The sequence below is a fragment of the Octopus sinensis genome, linkage group LG27 (genome assembly GCF_006345805.1).
Source record: "Octopus sinensis linkage group LG27, ASM634580v1, whole genome shotgun sequence".
NCBI lineage: Eukaryota > Metazoa > Mollusca > Cephalopoda > Octopoda > Octopodidae > Octopus > Octopus sinensis.
The window spans coordinates 16,417,576-16,427,554 of NC_043023.1; the positions used below are offsets into that span (position 1 = coordinate 16,417,576).

General features: G+C 41.5%; 3 protein-coding genes across 31 annotated transcripts in view; 2 read left to right on the forward strand and 1 right to left on the reverse strand.

The window, feature by feature from the left end:
• Positions 1 to 9,979, forward strand: part of LOC115225116 — a 384,942-nt gene that overhangs the window by 256,516 nt on the left and 118,447 nt on the right. The window lies entirely within an intron of this gene.
• LOC115225115 overlaps positions 1 to 9,979 on the reverse strand; it is a 396,737-nt gene that overhangs the window by 206,835 nt on the left and 179,923 nt on the right. The gene's annotated exons all lie outside the window — the stretch shown is intronic.
• LOC118768150 (zinc finger protein 239-like) overlaps positions 1 to 9,979 on the forward strand; it is a 36,106-nt gene that overhangs the window by 14,194 nt on the left and 11,933 nt on the right. The window lies entirely within an intron of this gene.

A 9,979-nucleotide genomic window follows, 5' to 3' on the forward strand; every position in this document is an offset into this window, starting at 1 on the left:
GGTAATGCTCACCTCTCTCACCCACCTTTCAACAAACTGCTTGGAAGCCAGCACTTACCTCTCCACCCTGATTTTCCTCTTCAAGTGAAACCTGAAAAAGTTTATTAGGGTTTTGACAAAATGGCAATTGCTGGTCTTTAGCCCTTTCAGACATGTCCACTATATGATCCCCTTTGCCATGGGCCCCGAGCATATAAATACTGGTTGCCCTTCCTGGTTGAAGGAAAGTAGAGGGGCCATCTTCACAATGGACTCAGGTGATAGTTGTATATAATAAGGGTTTCTTTTATTTGCCACAAGGGCAAAGGATGAGGGGGTCAATACCAAGGTGTGTGTGTGTGGGGGGGGTTATATTCTCTTTCTCTTTTTACTTGTTTCAGTCATTTGACTGTGGCCATGCTGGAGCACCGCCTTTTGTCGAGCAAATCGACCCCAGGATTTATTCTTTGTAAGCCTAGTACTTATTCTATCGGTTCTCTTTTGCCGAACCGCTAAGTAACGTGGACGTAGACACACCAGCATCGGTTATCAAGCGGTACTGGGAGGACAAACAGACACACAAACACACATATATATAATCATATATATACGATGGGATTCTTTCAGTTTCTGTCTACCAAATCCACTCACAAGGCTTTATATAACCAAGCTCATGTGTGCAACATAGTGTTACTGGAAATTTTGATGGGGACTTTTCCTTTAGATCACTTTGAAATGGAATTTGTATAACAGAAACGAAAGTATTTTTTAATAGTTTAGTATGAAAATGGTCAAACTTGGGAGATATTACTATTTTTTATTAAAAACAAAATGTATATATTTTATTGTTTGTCAATTGCAGATCCGAAACCTGAACTCAGTGGATCAAGACCCCTCAGAACACTCGAGATTGTCGGAATCATTCTTGGCATACTCATCCTTGCTGCAATCCTTGTCTGACTCTCTTTCTTCTGCTGCAAATATTTTAAGAAATAAACATTTGTATAAGAACGCTACAATTTGTGTTTTTTTATCTATATTTATCCTCTAAAAGGAAAAAATAATTCTATTTATCAGATTAAGACTTTCACTGATTGCATTGGCATAGTTGGTTTTTTTAAATAAATTATATCCATATTTTAGCAATATTTTTTCCAAAACTCTGCTCGGTCTTTTACTGGGAATTTAAAAATCTTAAAAGCTATTAACTGTATATTTATCAATTTAGGACAACAACTAATTTCATTTATATAATTAACAGACAAAACTACACCAATACACTAAACTTGAAATCAATAAATTTGAAACCGAAGGAGCTGAAGGGAAAAACACAAACAGAAAAGGTCCACTTTTTAAAATATTCTTTCCAGAAAAAGTGAGCGGTAGCAGATTCAGCATGGAAAATTACATGAATATTCCAAATTTGAAATTTTGACTGAATCTTAGAATGCAAAAGAATGTGATGTGTATGTGTGTGTGGTGTCCCACCAACATGTGCTATTCCAATATAATTGCAATCTACACTTTCTTAAAGGTATTTCTCAAAATTTTCATTTAAAAATACCCATTTTTCCAGAAGTTATGAAGAAACAAAGTCGGTGGGGTACATTTGCATATGTATACCCATTGCTTTAGCATAAATATCTTCAATTATAATCAAAGGGTCACTGCTTCCGTAGCCAACGAGAACAAAATCCTTAAGCATAGGAAATGAAGTGTGACCCATTTCTTCCACCTGTGACATTTGCCACAGTGAAGTTCTTACCATTGTTGGCGCCTCGCCTTACAGAATGCGTTCGGTGATCCCTATGAGGGTACTTGCTGTTGCATTGCCTTAGCTATACCATCACCCATGGTAATGCTCCGAGCTTATTGGCTGGCTTCAGTAGGTTCCTTTGAACCTTGTGGTGTGTGACCAATCAAAGCACTTCATGTTAAACTCGGTTTTTTTTTCTTTATTCTCTCATACTCTCTTTTACTCTTTTAGTTGTTTCAGTCATTTGACTGCGGCCATGCTGAAGTACCGCTTTAGTCAAGCAAATCGACTCCAGGACTTATTCTTTGTAATCCCAGTACTTATTCTATCGGTCTCTTTTGTCGAACTGCTAAGTGACGGGGACGTAAGCACACCAGCATCGGTTGTCAAGCAATGCTAGGGGGACAAACACAGACACACAAACACACACACATGCATATATACATATATATGAAAGGCTTCTTTCAGTTTCCGTCTACCAAATCCACTCACAAGGCATTGGTCGGCCCGGGGCTATAGTAGAAGACACTTGCCCAAGATGCCACGCAATAGGACTGAACCCGGAACCATGTGGTTGGTAAGCAAGCTACTTACCACACAGCCACTCCTGCACCTCCTGTTTGTGTTTCTTTTGGTTTAGGATTTGTATTTTAATGTGGTATTGTATTATACGTGTATCATGTAAAGACATGTTATATAAATAAAAACAACAGAAAAATAAGCAAACAAAATCAAAATATTTACTTATTAAAAAAAATAAAAACTCTTTACAGAATTTGCAAGAAAAATACAAGATGGTATCAAAAAGTTCTCGGACAAGCTATGTTTCATAAAAATTACTAATTTACCAAAGTTTTAACAACATCTCCTGTGAAATACTCACCTTTCACAGTAATACACTGGCCCCAGAATTCCTACTGCTTCGGGAATCTGGCTTGGAAGTTGTTTTCTTTAAGCAAGTCAAGGACCTTTTGCGATTTTATTTCCTTTTCTGTATAATTGTTTATTTATTTTTATATCTGAAACGCTGATTATTTCTTGCATAAAATTATAAATTATTATCAAGTGTCCAACTTTTTTTTGTGTTATTGGATGGTTGTGAATGCCATAAAAGGTGCAAAATCTTTCCTTTCAGGTTCACAGCGAACTGTGGAGGCACAATGGCCCAGTGGTTAGGGCAGCGGACTCGCGGTCGTAGGATCGCAGTTTCGATTCCCAGACCGGGCGTTGTGAGTGTTTATTGAGCGAAAACACCTAAAGCTCCACAAGGCTCCGGCAGGGATGGTGGTGATCCCTGCTGTACTCTTTCACCACAACTTTCTCTCACTCTTACTTCCTGTTTCTGTTGTACCTGTATTTCAAAGGGCCGGCCTTGTCACTCTCTGTGTCATGCTGAATATCCCCGAGGACTACCTTAAGGGTGCACGTGTCTGTGGAGTGCTCAGCCACTTACACGTTAATTTCACGAGCAGGCTGTTCCGTTGATTCGGATCAATCGGAACCCTCGTCGTCGTAACCGATGGAGTGCTTCCACCACAGTGAACTACGACAGACAAATGGCAAAATTGGGAGAGAATTAGACATCATCATCATCATTGTTTGACCGTGGTCAAGACAATGGAATTTACCATGCTACGCCAGACTTCACAGTCCATCATAGCATTACGGAGGTCCTGTTGCTGGATGCCTGTATCCCTGGAGATTACATCAGAGTAGGAGAGTGTGCGCCCTCTGGTATCGCGACCGTGATCGAGACAATGGAATTTACCATGCTACGCCAGACTTCACGGTCCATCATAGCATTACAGAGGTCCTGTTGCTGGATGCCTGTATCCCTAGAGATTACATCAGGGTAGGAGAGTGTGTCCCCTCTGGTATCGCGACTGTGGTCGAGACAATGGAATTTACCATGCTACACCAGACTTCACGGTCCATCATGGCATTACAGAGGTCCTGTTGCTGGATGCCTGTATCCCTGGAGATTACATCAGGGTAGGAGAGTGTGCACCCTCTGGTATTATGAGTAGATGGCTTCCAGAGGAGAAGAGCAGAAATTACCTCGTTTTCAGCTCTACAACAATGTCCAGCAAACTGGACTCTTCTACCTTTTACAAGAGATGACACGGGTGGTAGTTTCCCATATATATGTACTTTGGTTGGATGATGCTTCCACAAGAGATTTTGAGCTCTCATAAGGAGGCGAGTGTAGGTTCCATCCAACCGCCTCTCAAGCTTCTTTGATAACATCCAGGTTTCTGAGCCATAGAGTAGAAAACTTGAAGACTTGAATTAGACATAGAAGAATGAGAATCATTTCTTGACGAAGAACCAAATGAAGAGGAATCTGAAGAGAATTGAACCTGGTACCTCCAAGATGTTATCATGAAGATTCCATAAAAAGATGCTCGTTGTGCCCCAGGTCAAAAGATCGTAAGACAAGAAATTGCTTCCAAAAGAAGAGAGTAAAGCTGAGGAAGAAATAAGAGATGATGAGGGAGGAACTGAAGCAGATGGCATGTTGCAGACTTCACCAGATGATTCTTTAGAAGGAAGGGAAGAAGCTGATGATGAAGATGAACAGCAGACTTCCAGGAACAGAGAAAAACATTTTTGGGGCAAATCAAAATCAAAATTGCAATCGATCAACATCAATGGAATTTGTAGCTGTGATACCAGTGTCGATGGCACATAAGGGAACCATCCGAACGTGGCCGTAGCCAGCGCCGCCCTGACTGGCCTCCGTGGTGGTGGCACATGAAAAGCACCATTCAAACGTAGCCGATGCCAGCGCTGCCTTGACTGGCTTCTGTGCCGGTGACACATTAAAAGCACCTACTACACCCACGGAGTGGTTGGCGTTAGGAAGGGCATCCAGCTATAGAAACACTGCCAGATCAAACTGGAGCCTGGTGCGGCCTGCTGGCTTCCCAGACCCCAGTTGAACCATCCAACCCATGCTAGCATGGAAAACAGACGTTAAACGATGATGATGATGATAATGGAACTTTCTGGAAAGGAATTCCCCCATGCCTTCCACGGCATACACGTGCACAGAACAATTACCAGGATTCCCCAGGACCCAAGAGGAGCAGCAAAACCTGTGTCTGCTGTAAAGGTCTTTGTTTCTCAGACAAGAACTTCTGAATGAATTCGAAGCTTGCAGTAATATCTACATTGACAATAAACAACGAAAATATGAAGATAGGTAAAAAGAGACACTTAGGTGCAGGAGTGGCTGTGTGGTAAGTAGCTTGCTTACCAACCACATGGTTCTGGGTTCAGTCCCACTGCCTGGCATCTTGGGCGAGTGTCTTCTACTATAGCCTGGGGCCAACCAAAGCCTTGTGAGTGGATATGATAGACGGAAACTGAAAGAAGCCCGTCGTATATATGTAGGCGCAGGAGTGGCTGTGTGGTAAGTAGCTTGCTTACCAACCACATAGTTCTGGGTTCAGTCCCACTGCGTGGCATCTTGGGCGAGTGTCTTCTACTATAGCCTGGGGCCAACCAAAGCCTTGTGAGTGGATTTGATAGACGTAAACTGAAAGAAGCCCGTCGTATATATGTAGGCATAGGAGTGGCTGTGTGGTAAGTAGCTTGCTTACCAACCACATGGTTCCGGGTTCAGTCCCACTGCGTGGCATCTTGGGCGAGTTTCTTCTACTATAGCCTGGGGCCAACCAAAGCCTTGTGAGTGGATTTGATAGACGTAAACTGAAAGAAGCCCGTCGTATATATGTAGGCATAGGAGTGGCTGTGTGGTAAGTAGCTTGCTTACCAACCACATGGTTCCGGGTTCAGTCCCACTGCGTGGCATCTTGGGCAAGTGTCTTCTACTATAGCCTCAGGCCAACCAAAGCCTTGTGAGTGGATTTGATAGACGGAAACTGAAAGAAGCCCGTCGTATATATGTAGGCGTAGGAGTGGCTGTGTGGTAAGTAGCTTGCTTACCAACCACATGGTTCCGGGTTCAGTCCCACTGCCTGGCATCTTGGGAAAGTGTCTTCTACTATAGCCTCAGGCCAACCAAAGCCTTGTGAGTGGATTTGATAGACGGAAACTGAAAGAAGCCCGTCGTATATATGTAGGTGTAGGAGTGGCTGTGTGGTAAGTAGCTTGCTTACCAACCACATGGTTCTGGGTTCAGTCCCACTGCGTGGCATCTTGGGCAAGTGTCTTCTACTATAGCCTCAGGCCAACCAAAGCCTTGTGAGTGGATTTGATAGACAGAAACTGAAAGAAGCCCGTCGTATATATGTAGGCGTAGGAGTGGCTGTGTAGTAAGTAGCTTGCTTACCAACCACATGGTTCCGGGTTCAGTCCCACTGCATGGTATCTTGGGCAAGCGTCTTCTACTATAGCCTCAGGCCAACCAAAGCCTTGTGAGTGGATTTTGTAGACGGAAACTGAAAGAAGCCCGTCATATATATGTAGGCGTAGTAGTGGCTGTGTGGTAAGTAGCTTGCTTACCAACCACATAGTTCCGGGTTCAGTCCCACTGTGTGGTACCTTGGGCAAGTGTCTTCTACTATAGCCTGGGGCCAACCAAAGCCTTGTGAGTGGATTTGATAGACGGAAACTGAAAGAAGCCCGTCGTATATATGTATATAAACGTGTGTGTTTGTGTGTCTATGTTTGTGCCCCCAACATCACTTGACAACCGATGCTGGTGTGATTACATCCCCGTAACTTAGCAGTTCGGCAAAAGAGACCGATAGATTAAGTACGAGGCTTACAAAGAATAAGTCTTGGGGTCGATTTGCTCGACTAAAAGGCGGTGCTCCAGCATGGCCGCAGTCAAATGACTGAAACAAGTAAAAGATTAATGAAAGGGAGATGAAAGCTACAATAGGACTTCTTTATCTGTTGGGAGTTTTACAGGCAACCGAACGAATATGGAAGATGTTTGGGCGGTACAGGAATTAAAAGTTTTCCAGCAACTATATCTTTGCAGAGGTTTCATTTCTTGCTGAGGGCTCTAAGGTTCGATGACATCCATACCTGAGCTGAAAGGAGGCGAGAGGATAAGATTGCACCTTTTAGAAAGTCCTTTGAGAAATTTATGGCTAAGTGTATCTTGAATTATAATGTCTCAGTGTATGCGACAGTAGATGAAATGTTGGCTGCCTTTACAGAGAACTATCCATTTTAAACCAGCAAAATATGGCATAAAAATTTTTTATTTTGGCCGATGTTAAAACTTTCTATGCATCATATATGGAGGTCTACTTGGGGAAACAAGCAGAAGGCCCTTCTATAGGTAATTCAGGAGCAGCAGTGCTAGTGGAGGCGCAATGGTCCAATGGTTAGGGCAGCGGACTCGTGGTCAGAGGATCGCGGTTTTGATTTCCAGACCAGGCGTTGTATGTGTTTATTGAGCGAAAAACACCTAAAGCTCCATGAGGCTCCAGCAAGGGGTAGTGGCGACCCCTGTTGTACTCTTTCGCCCCAACTTTCTCTCACTCTTTCTTCCTGTTTCTTGTCCCCGACTTCCTACGCAAACCACTGAGCCTGGATGCGCATTCATCCATCCGTCGATGCTCTCAGTGTCGGGGGTTGACCTGCTTTCTCTCCTGCGGGTCTTACGAATAGCAAAGGACCACGTTTCGGACTTCTCCCACAAGGACGAAGATCGCTACACTCAACAGCAACAGCAGCAGTGGTAAAATGGTTGGGGTCTCATATAAAAGGGTCTGGAAGAAATATTACCATGGATAATTGGTTTACAAGTTATGGATTTAGAGTTAATCTCTTGGAGAATTATAGATTAACATTGGTTGACCCTTTCAGAAAGAACAAGATAGAACTTCCCCCTCAGTTTGTTGCCACAAGGAGGGGTAGGCCCCGTGGTGGATCAATTGTATTCCATGTACGATGTTTCCAGAAATACTCGATGTTGGCCACTTACAGTTTTCTTCACCATACTCAATGTTGCAGGAATAAATGTATACAATATGTTCATGGCAAACCCTCAAACAGCTATCAGGGTCTGAAAGTTTCTGAGGGAATCAGGACTGAAGTTGGTGGAGGACCAAATTCATCATTGCAAGACAAAACCCATCCATATTTGAGGAAAGACATGGAAAATAAGATTCGACATTTCTCAGCATCTAAAGAATTACCTCCAAGATGGCATGTAAAAAGCACCATCCGATCGTGGCCGTTACCAGCCTCCCCTGGCACCTGTGCCGGTGACACGTAAAAAGCACCCACTACACTCATGGAGTGGTTGTCGTTAGGAAGGGCATCCAGCCATAGAAACACTGCCAGATCAGACTGGGCCTGGCACAGCCTTCTGGCTTCCCAGACCCCAGTTGAACCGTCCAACCCATGCTAGCATGGAAAGCGGATGCTAAACGACGATGATGATGATGTTATCATGAAGATTTCATATAAAGATGGTCATTATGCCCCAGGTCAAAAGATCACAAAACAAGAAATTGCTTCCAAAAGTTCTCCAAGCCAATCTGCTTGCAACATGCGATGCACATTTGCATCGACTTCTTTGCTCAGAGTGATGAGGATGAGAGTGCAAACAATGAGTAAACAGTGAATATGAAAGGACCACTCTCCCCTCCGTAAGATACTTTTATCTAGTTTCACTTTCATTTTCAAAGAGTACTCGCTCGTTTTTGTTTACATGTTAAACACATTATATCGGAATATGGTTTTTGGTAATATTATTGCTTAGGAACACATCTAAAGTCATAGAAAATACTAAAAAATAAGCTAAAACTATTAATGGGGTTCTCCATACCCCAACCACACCAATGATGAAAAATACAGAACTACCCCACCAGTGGGTTAAGATGGTTCATCATAAAGCCATTGGAAGACATTTTAAAATAGTTTTGCAGAGAACTTTGCAAGTTTCTTTGCTTGTGAATCAGTGGTCACGTCTACAAATGATGGTGTCCCTGAGTCTTGCGAAAATGATTCAGAAAACAATTATATATTTTTTGTCTATTCTAAATGATCTTGACATTGTTTTTGACTTTACATAAAATATTCTTTACATTCTACTGTTGTTCTATTGTCATTTATTTACAAGTATTATAAATTTTATTGGTAAAATATTTTTCTAGGAATGAATTACAATTTATAACATTGCTTCTATGGGAAATTATTGCTTTGCTTTATGAGTTTTCACTTTAGGAGCAATCTCCAGGAAGAAATTAACTCATATATCAAGGCATTATTGTATCTGACATTATTTTGGTACAAGGCCAGCAATTTCAGGGGAAGTAGTAAGTTGAATAACCACATGGATCAGCATGTGTGCTTTTTACATGAACTAGCACAAATGCTTCTTACAGGGAGTGGCATTGCACGATATATCTATATATATAAAGCTGAAGTTGTCTGTGTGTGTGGCAGGTTTTGCAGCCTTCAACTAACACTATCTCTACTGAGACACTGTGATGTCATTTATTTACAAGTTTTATAAATTTTAGAGGTAAAAGATTTTTCTGGGAATGAATTAGGATTTATAACATTGCTTCTAGAATACAGTTTTTGGTAATATTATTGCTTAGGAACACGTCTAAAGTCATAAAAAGTACTTAAAAAAATGGCTAAAACTATTAATGGGGTTCTCCATACCCCACTGCATTAATCATGAAAAAATACAGAACTACCCCACCAGTGTGTTAATATTTTATCATAAAGCCATTGGAAGACATTTTTAAGTAGTTTTGCAGAGTAAATATGGAAAAATTTTGCTTTAAGCTCAGCATATAACTTCTCGTAACTTCTATATTTTTAGGAATATTTGTTTTTGCATAATCGTACGATTGTGATTATACAAGTAAAGAAACAAAATTGGTGCATGTTTTAAGGGCCATTTAGCTTACAGTAGTGTCCCCTTTTCCCTCTTTAGAATTTGAACCCACAGCAGTATACAGCATTGACTTCACAGATCTTGCAAACTTTGATCCCCCATTTGCTATTTTGCCAAGCATGTACTGTGGGAAACATACTCTGCCTTTGTACCTCACCCTACCCTCATAGATGGATAGGCATTTATGAGGGAATATCAGAATATGGTTTTTGGTAATAGTATTGCTTAAGAACACATAAAAAGTATAGAAATAATGGCTAAAACTATTATATTAACATATAAACAAAAACAAATGAGTACTCTTTGAAAATGAAAGTGAAACTAGATAAAAGTATCTTATGGTTAGAGACTCATTTATAAGCATTATGATGAAGGTCTTATTTTAAATAAGGGACCAGTTTGGT